Raw genomic sequence first — 13,775 nt, forward strand, 5'->3', positions numbered from 1 at the left:
AATGCGTGGGAGCAAAGCCTGGTTTCAGTCGTATAACAGAACACAGAATTTTTGAGTTGTTGGTTTTAAAGCTCATCGGCGTTATCTTTAGTGCGCTCTGCCGGCGCAAGAAACACACTGCCGTGTTAACACTCTTGGCAATCGCTCGTCGAGTCTTCGACAAGCGTGAGCACCAAAAGAAGGTAAATGCTGCGGGGCCATAGAAAGCGTCACAAACGTGTCTCACTAAGATTCAGTACACGCTAAACTGTCACCACGGCCAGCTTGCTCTTTCGCTAACTGCGTCACAACCCCAGACACGGCGAGCGCACCTCCAAAGTATCCTAAAAAGTAATGAAATTAATTATAATAATTTTGGGGGTCAGAGAATGTGTCACGAACTTGTCCCAATAAGATTCAGTAAACCCGAAACTAACTATAGGGCACACGGCCGAGCTGCTTTTTGCTAACTGCGTCACAAAACCGGGCGCGGCGAGGGTGCCCCAAAACTACCGAAATAAGTTATAATAATGTTGGGGCTCACAGAAAGCATCGCAAACATCTCCCAGTACGAGTCATTACCTCAAATTAACTACGCCAGGACGGCCGAGCTGTTTTTCGATAACTGCATGCGTCACAAGTCTCGGTTCCATGCCGTAAAAGCCAAAAATGCTTGAAATGCGTCGCAGACTGTCAGACAGAACTTTTCACCTTGCCGTAGTCGAAGAGTGCAGTGGTCCCGTGTCGAAGTGCAGAAGGAACGCAAGAATGCGCCGGGAGCCCAACAAACGCGCTACATCCAAAAGGAACAGGTCGCCGAACAGGCGAACTTCACATGCGCAACCGGCGTCCCTGGCTTGGGTATGGCCTGTCTGGCGCATGACGCATGCATCTGTCGCGCCTGACGTGCCGTTAGCTTGATGCTAGGTGACGCAAGAAAAATAAGTCGCAAAGTATAAGTTCAATATATATACACAAAACTTTTTACTTTTAGCGGGAAAGAATTAAAAAAAAACATTGTCTGTAAGTTTATTTCACATTCTTTTTTTCCGACGCTCGGGTCAACTAACGGATGGGATTAACACTAGGCGTGACGTGTTTCCTGTTGCCAGTTTTCGCCGAGTGTCCCCTCTTGTTGAATTTCTTTCTCTATGACCCTGCTTTGTCGAATATGGCTAGGAGTGAATTTCACGAAGTTTGCTTTCGGAATCGGATGGGCCGACAACGCCTCGTGTGATGAATGTAATAGCGAGGAGACTCTTCAACAGATTCTGTGTGGCTGTCCTCGTTACAATTTACGGAGGCGATCACTCGCAATCGCAATAGCGGGCACTGACAAAGGACCTTTAACAGAGGAAATTATTTTGGAATGCCGACCTCACAAGGGAGGGCGCGAGACGAGGGCAATGTTGCAGTTTTTAAGGTCAACAGACCTGCACAAGCTGCCGTAGCCTGAACTGATGTTTATAGCGCTACAAGTGCTACTATGCTGTGCGGTGATAGTATGTGGCGATAGTGACCGACTGTTGATTGTGTGCCTGTGCTTCCTTTCTCTCTCCCTCTCTCTCTCTCTCTGTCTCTCTGTGCTTTCCTAACTCTACCTCCCGTCTCTCCCCAGCGTAAGGTAGAAAACCGGATTTTCCTTTAACCTGCCTGCCTTTCCCGTTACTCCCGTGAATCCTCCCACACGTACTCAGTGCTTACTCTCTCCATTTTTTCCTCTTTTTATTCCTTCCCCACTCCCAGTGTAGGGTAGCAAACCGGGTGCTCGTCTGGTTGACCTCCCTGCCTTTCCTGTCCTTGCTCTATATATACATCGTCATTTTCGCCATGTTGATATCTTTCAAAACGTGTTGTCTTCTTTCTGTTGCAAGCTTCGCACTTTCTCTTGAACCTTGTTTCTATCGCTGCACAACTCTCATGTCCTCTCACAGTTTCTCTCTCCTTCCGTATATGTACTCCGTCTCTCACCTCTGTGTTATTGCTGTATTTTACACATTGTGTAGCTGTCTATCCAGTTTTCTTTTTCGCTAATTGTTTTGGGCAATAACTTTTCTTAGCAGTTGTTTTACATTTCTACTTTCTTTTTTTTTCTGTATGCACCAGCACTCAGACCTCGGTGTTGTTCCGGACACATTAAATACTTTATTTATTTATTTATTTATTTATTTATTTATTGGGATGCCAAGCCCGAGGTCGCAAGTTCATATCCCGGCCACGGTGGCCCTACTTCGATGGGGGTGAAATGTCAAAACAACCGTATACTTAGATTTAGGTGCACGTTAAACAACCCCAAGTGGCCGAAGTCATTCCGGAGCCCCCCCACTATGGCGTGTCTCATAATTAGATCGTGGTTTCGGCACGTAAAACCCCGTTATTTATTTATTTATTTATTTATTTATTTATTTATTTATTTATTTATTTAATAAAGTTTACTAAAGGAACCCCTCGCTTTCAGTGAAACGACTGCGTCTTGCTTCGACGTCTTCGAGTGAACAAATCTCTAAGTTTGAAAACGTGTAAGATATATACGTCGCATCGTCACCGCTGTATAGATTTCCCCGTCAGTTGTCCGCTAGGGAGTCGCATCTCAGCAGGCAAAGTATATACCCGCGATGGCGAGAAGTGCAAACGGTTAGTGACGCTAGAAGCGCTCCGGCAGCTCTTCGCCCACGTTGTGGATTTTGTGCAGCAACGTCTTAGCAGCAACTACTCATCTTTTTTTTTTACGCATAACTGAGCAGCGGAAAAATTATAGACCTTTCGCTCAAAGGAAATATGTTCCCCCCCCTCGCCCCTTTGTTTTCTTTTCTTCAATTTTCTCTCAGGCGCGGAGACCACTGAACTGAAATCGATGTTTACGCGGAAGGAGTGTGCACACAGGTAAACACACAGGCGGTACATGCGTAAACTGGCGCTTTTCTTTTCTTTCTGCTATTTTAGTTTTTCGAGACGATAATGACCTATCTCGGTTCACTGTTCCGTCTCACTCTCGCTCTCTCTCGCTCTCTCTCTCTCTCTCTCTCTCTAGAAAGGAAGGAGTTAACCTCGCGCGCCCCCGCGTGACGTCCGTTCTTCAAGCAGTTCCGGCGGCCTTCGCTCAAAGTTTCCAAGATTCATCCCGATAGCTGGGAACGCGTACGTACACAACGGCGAGGCTTCGGACCGATGACATCAACCCTTTCTGTAGAAGGCGAGTTCGATAACCTCGGACGAGCTGCTCCGTCAGTGGTCGGCGCGGCGCTTCCGGGCCGCCTTCTGTTTGCCGACCTTCCTGACAGAACTCGTTGCTTTAGGCACTGGCGTGAACCTCCGTCCTCTCACGGCGCCCACTCCCCGTCCCGTCCTTCTTTACCGCTTGCATTGCATGTCATGTAATAATTCCTATCATATAGCGAGCTTGGGATTCTTGAGTATGTAGCCCCAAGGACGGTGATCATATAAGCGAAGAGTTTTCATTTTTCCCGGGGAAAGGGGGAAGGGGGGCGCCCGGCTTTACAAACCCCAATTATATATATATATATATATATATATATATATATATATATATATATGTATATAAACTTCGTGTGACCTCGAAGAATTGATCGCTGAATTGACGCCTTCATATGAGCACATACAAGACCTCATAATAGGAGACAGATTAATTTCACAGCCTGAGTCCTCTCGGTGGTGTAATCTTCCTTAATACTGCTTCGCCTTTCCGGCGAAACTGCAGCCTTTCTCTATCTCTCTCTCTCTTTCTTTCTTTTTTTTTTGTGTGTGTGAGTATAAGCGTTGCCGCGCATGACGGCTGTTGATTTTGAGTGAATCCGGCTTGGCCTCATTTCGGTTACTGAGTGAATTATGCAGTGTTCTCCAACTATCATGCGCCAAGACTTTTAAAAAAAGAGCAGTTGGGTTACTCGAAGAAAACCTATTGCCGCCAGTAATTCTTTCGTTACTGAGATTTACTTCGGTAATTGCAATTAATTATCTAACTCGAGAAGTACTGTCCTATTTTTCAAAGTCTCAATGAGACATCTGTAAGCAACCCCAAATGACGTCTAACTGCGGTGTTTTCAGTGACGTATACTAATTGGGCGTAATTTTTCCGACTGGCAAAGAAACCCCACGAAAAATGAAAAATACCACGTGAGTGCGCTCCCATCCGCATCATAAAGTAGTGCCCTCAAATAGGCTGATTGAAAGCAACTGCACTGCCTGGTCGCTGACCCGAAAAGGCAGCGCATCACCTTGATAATGGTAGGGAAGGAGCACCAACAGCAGATTACGCGGCTTCGCAGCTATTCCTTCCTCTCATTTCTACGTCCCGCTTGTTATCCGTCTTTCAAGTCCGGCTGACCACATTGATAACAAAAGTCCCTTCGTAACGCGGCCGAAGCACCGCTCTGACCACACACAAAATGCGAGAAGCAGTGCATAGGCATAGAACAGCTTAAAATCTTGACTTTGCTCGCACCGCATCGAAAGAGTGTGCGCGAAGCTATATTTCGCGCCAGAAACTTGCTTCGGACCAAAGCCAAATTAAAGTGACTGTTTTATTTTTCATGAAAGTCTATACGTGCGGCAAAAACAGGTTCGGCAAAACCAGTGCGTTCAAAAAGTAAATATATCACTTTTAAATGAGCCGAATTGGCACTGACGATGTATGCACAAAAAATTAAAATAAAACATCAGATTTTAGTGTGCCCTTATTATGATTTCGTAAGCTCTATTGAACACCAGCTGCTGCCTAGAGGACCTGTTCGAATAGGTCGCCTTCTGCAGCTACGCAGTACTGAGTCCGCTTTATCACATCTTCAGTGGCTTTCTTGATGACCGACGCCGGAATTCTACGGCAGACATCTGTTATGCTTGCCTTGAACTAATCGGACGTCCGTCTCGATCATGTAAGCATGATCTTCCAATAACCCCAAAGAAATAAATCCAGTGGAGATATGTCAGGTGACTTAGCTGGCCAATTTACAGGCCTGTGCCTTCCAATCTATTGCGCATGAAAAGTCGCATCCAGCCAGTTTCGTGCTCGGCTGCTGCTGTGTGCGGGTGCCCCATCTTGCTGATACCACAGAAGTGGAAGACGTGACAGCGGGACTTCGCTGAGAAGCTCATCCACCATTCTTTCAAGGATTTCGTTCACGTAACGCTGTCCAGTCAGCGTGTGATCGAAAAAGGTGGGACCGATCATACCACCGGTGTAAATTCCGAACCACACATTGAGCGACCACTGGTACTGGTTCCGAGTACATGCGCTTTACCCAGTGCGGATTGGAGTCCCACCAATAGTGTGCATTATGCAAATTTGCCTAAGCGTTTCTGCGAAAATTGGCTTCATCTGTGCACATGATGTTGCTCATAAAGTCCGGTGACTCATCGGCTTTAGTGAGTACCCAATTAGAAAAAGATATAGACGATTCTACGGGTCCCTATCTTCCAAGCATTGGTGCTGGTTAAGGTGGTACGGTGGAAAGGCCGTCATTAAGAATCCTACAAACTGATGAGTTAGAAATCCTGCACCCTAGCATGACTGTTTGAGGCCATAAATGTTAGAACATTCTTGCGTAGGTTATATATTGACTCAAAGATGGAGTCCTCCGCCGCTGTTTCTGGAAGCTGCCGGTTTGTCTCAGGTTTTCATAATTTCGAATTATAATCGACGCGTTTATTTTGGTCTACCACCACACACTTCCATGACTTATAGTATATATTTGCGGCCTGAATTCCTCTTGTCATTTGCAGCTCCCAAGGCAAGGATCATGTTTACATTCTGCTCATTAGAGAAGTAAATGGCGACCGGGACGAAACAAAACGCAGCTTTATACCTTTGCACTGACGTTGTCAATTCGATCGTTTTTGTGGTGACATGTTAACGACCGAGCATCTGTGCGCTTTATCGACGCTAAGACAACAGCTATCACTGTTTGTTTCCAACTAACACCAAACGCGACGTGTTACTTCGACCGGGGCGCGGCCGATAAGGTATTATAGCTCGATCACGATTATTTCCTTTATTTCCATTATTTCGTTCTGGATAGCTAGGAGGGAGCCTGTTCGATGGCGCTGCCTTATGATCCGGGTGGGAGGGCAATCACGTGGTATTCTCCATATATCGTGGGGATTATTTATAAGTCGGAAAAATATTTGTGCGCATTTAGTACGCCGCTTAAAAGGCCGCAGTTAGATGCCCCTTGGCTGTGCCTTCGAATGCCTCATTGACGCTTTGATAATTAGGATAGTACGTCTCCAGTTAGATAATTAATTGCAATTACTTAATTAAATTTCAGTAACGATAAAATTACAGACAGCGCTACTCCACTGTACTGGAAACAATATGCACTAGGTTTTCTTCGAGTAACGCATTGAACTTTTTTCCTAAATCTTGGTGTATGATAGTTCATTGGGACATCCTGTATATATTCATGCCTTCAAATGCCTCATTGGCGCTTTGACGATTAGGATAGTACGTCTCCAGTTAGATAATTAATTACATTACTTAATTAAATCTCAATAACGAAAAAATTACAGACAGCGCTACTCCACTGTACTGGAAACAATATGCACTAGGTTTTCTTCGAGTAACGCATTGAACTTTTTCCTAAATCTTGGTGCATGATAGTTCATTGGGACACCCTGTATATATTCATGACCTCTGCATGCTAGTGACGATGTTTCCATCCCTAATAAATGTTGTAAATTTTTAGAAATGTTTTTGTGAGTCGTTAACATTACTTACTGGAACGAGAATCAATACTGAGACACACATCATTCATGTGCATTTCACACGCGGTTGATAAAAAGACTCTGCTGAAGGGGTCACTGAAGTCTATATGTTTTTTTTTTTTTCATAGTCAAAAAAGCACGCAATGCAATTTGAAGCGAGATGAACATACAGCAACATATTCATTCTCTAGGCACAGGCCATCCATAGCTTTAGAAATATTTGTTTAATTGGCTGCCTCCTCCTCTTTCAAAAATATAATAATATTTGTCCTGTTGGTATATTTAAATATATTGTATCTGTACATGGTGTTTACAGTGAACATTTAAATGCTGAAGTGAGAAAATGCGGATGAGGCAGCTGCCGCTAGTGCTTCTGATGCGTGTGCCCTCCTAATGTCAGGATTCGCAGAAATAAAGCGAAAATATGAATTAAAAGCAGTGCACGTCCGCGCCAGCAATGATGCAGTAATAAAATGCAATAACATTTGCAATAAATGCAATAAATGCAATAACATAACGGGGGGGGGGGGGGGGCTCAGCGCCCCTCCCCCTCCGGGAATCTTCTGAGGGGGCGCGGGCCCCGGAGCCCCCCTCGTAGTCGGCGTCTATGACGGTGATGATGAGCGGGTATAAGGCAGAAAGCTGGGGTCCAGATGGTTGCTTGAATTGCGCGACACATTTGCAACGCTAAAGAGGGAACGCAACACGAAATAGACAGAATGGGCGATATAGAGCAGGGATTGTTAACGCACGACGGTATACAGGAGATGTACATATAGGCCCGCGAATTACTTTAGTCTTTAGTAAGTGCCTTATAAAGCAGGAGGCTGGTGTAATTGACCGATCGAAACATGTGACTGCAATCGTTGGCATCTTTGGCAGCTGCATCGACGAAATATATCGAGATGTTTTTTCGTGAGAGTCGACAGCTATATGCTGGCGGGCCCGTCACGCAACGTGCAGACGCCGCGCGGCCTACATGCGTCACCGTATTTCGGACTTCTCTTTTCCTTCGCCGTATGCATACGTTCTAACGAAAGATTTGAATGCGTTCATAACGAACAACAGCGATTATATATACCTCAGCTTTTGAATGCATTACCGGCAATACAAATTAGCGGAAGAAATGACTTCTAGCTAGACTGGGATTAGCATGGGACTAGCACCAGTCAGCCACAATCTCACGGGTCAAAATCGCCGGCACCTTCCACGGAGACGAACGTAGACAGAGGCCGATCATCCCGAAGATCAACGGAGTCAAAGAAACGAGATAAATCCAGGGACACGTCCATATCCAGTTCGCAAATCCTACCGCGCGCAAAGAGACCCCGACATGAACGGCATGAAGCAGCTGCAAACGACCAAGGGCCGGAATCACAGTCAACCATCGAGAGGAGCGAGAGAAAAGCGGTCACGAAGGGCCCTGGAACGAATCCAACAAAGGTGAGCTGGCCACGCCTTACAACATGCAGACGCAGTACTCATACAGGGCAGGTACCCTCTTACAAATAACTTCGCTACCAACGCTCAGGTGCAGGAAATGATTAATGACAAAGCCCGAACGCTTAGGCAAAAGATGTGAACATTAGTAAACGAAATGGCAATAACTCTTAGGCAGGAATTACACCAGTTGAAACGTGAGTTTCAACATAGAGAGCGCCTGAGCAACGAAATGCAGCGGGACAGACAGGAACTCAAGGAGAGTTTTCACGCAAGGTAGGCAGGAACTAAAGGATGAAACCAAAACCACCCTACAACACATGCTCAATGAGTTAATACCCATGAATTTAGACAACAATTTCGAGACGAAGTTTAGTTAAACAGTCACCCACAACGCCACCCCGAACTGCACCCGTGTTAGCCCGCTCGAGGCAAGAGACAATATTCGGACACATCCATACGCACGCCCTTTATTTCAGGCGAGCTCACAATAAATCATGGCTAGACAACAAAATTTAGCGCAAGCACAACCCATCAAAATTTGGCAATGGAACTGCAGCAGTTTCCGCCGGAAACAAGAAAATCTTACGCAGTTCATACACGCACAGATACATACACCAGACATATTGGCACTACAAGAAACAATAATTGAACCTAAACTGACTGGATACAATACTTTTGCGCACAAAGAACACCAGAAGGGGTCGATTAAAACAGCAACATTAGTGTACATTACCCGCAATCGACCACACACTCAGCTCCGAACGCATACCGCACGTACTCACCGAAATTATTCCCGTAGACAGGAATGAGCCTAGCTTCTTTCTGCTCAACATTTATAGTGCCCCTAAAATCGGGCAGACTGTTTCGACGGACTCTTCAAACACGCACTAAAGGAAGCAAAGCAACGGTTACTTATCGTAGGGGACTTTAATGCAGCACACTCAACGTGGGGTTACGAGACAACTAATCAGAAGGGTCGACGGCTAGCACTGACGATAGCACAACTAGGCTTAACAATTATGGCAGACGCAGCCCACCCAACAAGAATAGGCAACAGTGTCAGTCGAGACACATGCCCGGACCTAACGCTGATCAAGGACATCAGGTACCAGGGATGTCACAACCTTGATGAGATCTTCGGTAGTTACCATAATATAATAGAAACGCATCTAATAACACCGCGAGCAAAAATCAAAGAGCGTAAAATACGGATGACTCATTGGGACAAGTTCCGAAAGCGGCGCAAGGAACAAAGCACCAACGAAACTTCCGAAGGCGACTCGACACCGGAAACTCTGCAGGTATTGATACGACAAATTGAGACAGACTCCCGGGCGACAACGAAAATCATCGACACGTCACCAGAATATCCCGATGTCGACAGACATCTGTTACACCTTTGGGAAGCTCGCCATTGCCTACAAAAAAGGTGGAAAAAGCAGAAACACAATCGTAAGCTCAGGCAACGGATAGCCGCCTTAACAGCTCAGGCGGAAAGTTACGCAATCGAACAAACGCGAAACAATTGGACGAACCTATGCAATCAAATGCAGGGTAGGGTACCTTGGGCCCAAAACGTGGGTACTGCTTAGAAATCTCATCGGCCCCAATTAAACCAAACAACGAGCAGCAGAACCCTTCAAAAATTCTTGAGACAGACACCTGGGGATGATGCGGCCATAATAGAACAGCTAAAGGACACTTACATAAGTACAGGCCTCACACCAGCTTACATTGATTATCCGCATGCGGAGCCCTCGGAATTAGATAAAGACATCACACAACATGAAGTTAAAGCGGCACTGCATCGAAGAGTACGCAACACCGCCCCGGGAGCAGACGGAATACAGTACCGGCTTTTACAAAACCTCGACAACAGATGGATAAAAGAACTCACGGATTACTTTCAATACCACTGGCTAGAGCACACGCTGTCGCAAGAATGGCGGCACGCCTCTATTACAATGATGCCAAAACCAGGAAAGCAGCCGTCTCCAAACCAACTGAGACCCATCTCGCTAACATCATGCATAGGAAAGTTATTAGAAAACGTCGTCCTGTCTAGGCTTCCGCCGTACCTAAAAGAGCAAGCGTTATTGCCGCACACAATGTTAAGTTTCCGACCGGGTCTATCCACTCAAGACGTACTGCTCCAAATTAAGGAAGACATAACTGACCATATCAGCACCCAACAAACCAACGCCATCCTTGCATTAGACCTCAAAGGCGCGTTTGATAACGTAGGTCACGATCTCATTCTCACCAATCTAGTGGCAATCAAATGTGGCCGACGATTATATATTTACGTCCGGGCGTTCCTCAAAGATCGCATTGCAACGATAGGTATAGACGTTTTCATCGGGCGAAGAGGAAAGGGCGCGCGGCGAGCCTTTCCTCCTCTCTGGCTTGTGCGATCCGGCGCGGCCGCGCTGCTTGAAAGTATTGCTGTCGCGCGCTGCGGAACGATTTAGAGATGTTGTAAATCGTACTTTGTGAAATTTACGCAACGTCCGTTCAAATAAGGTCAGGGAAGCCTTTCGGTGCACCGGTAGCTACAGTACGTGGAAATATCTCTTGGGGGTACAAACATGCGACACGCCTTATCAGTCGCGGTGTGTGTATACGTGTTGTCAACTATTTTTGGTATATCGGTTTTAAATGAACGAAGAGAACCGGCGTCTCTGTATTACCAGCATTAAATGGTAAATCTGCTCACTATCTGATCGCTTGTCGTAGGGACTAAAGTAATAAACATAAGAGCGCATGCTCATGTACGGCCAACCTAAGGCAACGACGAAACATCTAAGCGGCAGGCGCTATAAAATATTTGTGATACACCGGCATCGTTCTCACGCATCTCAAATCTAGTAGGCTTGAAATCACTATATGTCTACGCTAGCCTCCTGCATGAGGCCGATGGCGCTGCTCAACACAGCGATCACTGCGGTCGGTGAACGAGCATGATACATGTATAAGCTATGTTCTTCGACATTGCGTTTTTGCCCTGTAAAGCCATAATATCCGAGATGGATCGCATAAAAATAATACGATGGCTATTTTTGAGCTCAAAATTTCCGTAATACGTGTGAGTGCGTCGTAAAGAACGGAACGAACACAACCGAAAAAAAAAACGCCGGTTATCGTCCTCTTTCTCGAAAAAGAAATAGAAAACGGGCTAACGCCGCAGTATGACCTCGCTTAGTCACGCCGCACAACGTTTGTAGATCTATAAACGTTGATGCCGCATACTTGGACCGTGCGCTATATAGAACAAAGATATCTGTAATCCAGCACCTACCACTGCTTAAGATGCTCGCGCGGTTCGTAAACGGTCGCTTTGCTGGACAAGTATATTTCACACTGTAAGGTATGCTGTTATTACTAACGAGAACTATTTTATTCATGGGTGGAAACCTCATCCACCGAACCAAGTAGTCACGCAATGTAATCTGCAGCTAACAGTTTGAACGCTTGTCAAAGTATAACAGCGCAGCTGTTATCGTAGCAAAACGGTACCCACGCTGTTAGGACCGTCGCGTATGTTTCATTCCTCCTAAGCTGCAGCTTAGAACTAGAGTATAATACTGCAATAAGGTCACATTAGTGAATGGAACTTTCAGAAATGCACAATCGATCTCCGAGGCTGATTGTGGGCTCAAATACGCGCGCACACATAGCGCTGCGTGCTCCGTCCGCCTCACCGCCAGCAGAAAGTCCGGCCATACCGACTTAAACCACTTCAGTACGTCTCATAGAACCGTATTCCACGTAGAGGACGCCACGTCATACTAATTAGACCGCACGAGAGCGAAAACAAACGCCAGAAACTACCGCTGAGCGTATACCTGCCATGCAAAACGGAGCGCTCGTCCAAGCCAGCATGCCAACTACCCACAGATGGCGCCACTGCGTAGCAATATGGTGGCGCCCATGAAAAGACAGTCTATAGGACATATACGTTCAGGCTCCATCCTTCTTGCGGGAAAAGGCGCGCCACAAGGTTCAGCACTTTCCACCCGTGCTATTTAACATAGCTATGAGCAGACTACCTCCACTACTGGATGCCATACCGGGAATTAGACATGCGATTTATGCTGATGACATCACCATCTGGGGTACCAGTGGCTCAGATGGTGAAATACAGGACGCTTTACAAGCGGCAGCGGATGTCCCCCAGCAGTATACACGAGCAGGAGGACTTATGTGCGCAGCTCAAAAATTATAACTGCTTATAGTAAAAAAAAAACTCCAGAAAAAACATCACCTACCCCCAGGCATCACGGTGACTGTCGAGGGTGCACGTGTAAATAAGGTAAACAAATTACGGTTTCTGGGACTCGATGTCCAAGCCAACAAGAAGACGACATACACCCTGACGCTGCTGAAAAAAACAAATTAATCAGGTAGTCCACATGATCCGTAGGGTCACCAACCGCCGTCACGGCCTAAAAGAATCAGACGTCAGGCGCATCATACACGCCCTAATCGTAAGCCGCATTACCTATCACCCACCTTACCAACGACTCAGCCAAAAACAAACAAACCAGCTAGACATCCTCATACGCGCAGCGGTGAAAACGGCGACAGGCCTTCCTATACACACCTCAACAGTCAAACTATTCCAGCTTGGTTTGCACAACACCTTGGCCGAATTAATCGAAGCTCAGAAAGTCAATCAAATCGAACGACTGAACGCACATCGACTGGAAGGCACGTACTCAGACATTTGTGATACCCAACAGCAGTCTGCCCCACGCAAGCCCCTGTCCATCGCACCAAACATCAGAGAAAACATTACAGTGGCCCCCATACCTCGGAATATGCAGCCCGAACACCATAAAGGCAGGCGCGCTGCACGTGCAATGGCACTGCACCGAGCATACGGCAGCGTCGACGCCGCGTGCTATATACTCCGACATTGCAGCTGAAGTGGTAGCGGTGGCCGACTGGAGGGGCGAAAAACCAGCCACAATACGGACCGACAACTGCACGGAAGCGGAAGAATGTGACATAGCTCTCGCCATCAGTGCTCAACCCACAGATAAGATAATATATATTCTTACAGATTCTCAGCAAACATGTCGAAACTACGCACAAGGCCGTATTTCCCCGATGGCTCATAAATTGCTACACAAGAACCAACATATACGCCTAGTTCACCTAATTTGGTCACCGCATGCGTCTCTCCCTGGCAATGAGCGCGTTCATGAGACAGCCCGAGGCCTCAACCTCCGGGCGCCGGTGCAGGGCCAGTCCAACCCAGACAAGGTGGAAAAGATACCACTTACATACGACAACACTACAGACTATCCGGTAGAACGTTCCCTCCACCACACGTGGAACTAAACCGTGCAGGTGCAGCCGCTTGGCGCCGGCTCCAAACTAATATACGTTCCCCAGCCTTGCTCTCCGCCACACTTTTTGTACCCTACCCAGTATCCCGACAAATATCCTTTCTGTGGAGGACACCCAGACCTCTACCATTCTACGTGACAATGCTCCAAACCACCCGGCCTTCCTATAATATCCAACGCCTCCCGATCCCAGTGGGAAGCCGCTCTTTCCAGCACAGCCTTGGACGACCAGCGATACCTGATTGACCGGGCCAGCCGGATAGCAGCAGCAAATGAGGC

General features: G+C 46.7%; 1 long non-coding RNA gene across 1 annotated transcript in view; it reads right to left on the reverse strand.

Moving 5' to 3' along the window:
- LOC140215321 (uncharacterized) overlaps positions 1-13,527 on the reverse strand; it is a 54,299-nt gene extending 40,772 nt beyond the window's left edge. Inside the window, exon 1 of the long non-coding RNA XR_011892278.1 lies at positions 13,303-13,527. This is a non-coding gene — a long non-coding RNA (uncharacterized lncRNA). The remainder of the gene's footprint in view (positions 1-13,302) is intronic.
- Positions 13,528-13,775: the final 248 nt, after the last annotated feature.

Source organism: Dermacentor andersoni, chromosome 1 (genome assembly GCF_023375885.2).
Source record: "Dermacentor andersoni chromosome 1, qqDerAnde1_hic_scaffold, whole genome shotgun sequence".
Lineage (NCBI taxonomy): Eukaryota > Metazoa > Arthropoda > Arachnida > Ixodida > Ixodidae > Dermacentor > Dermacentor andersoni.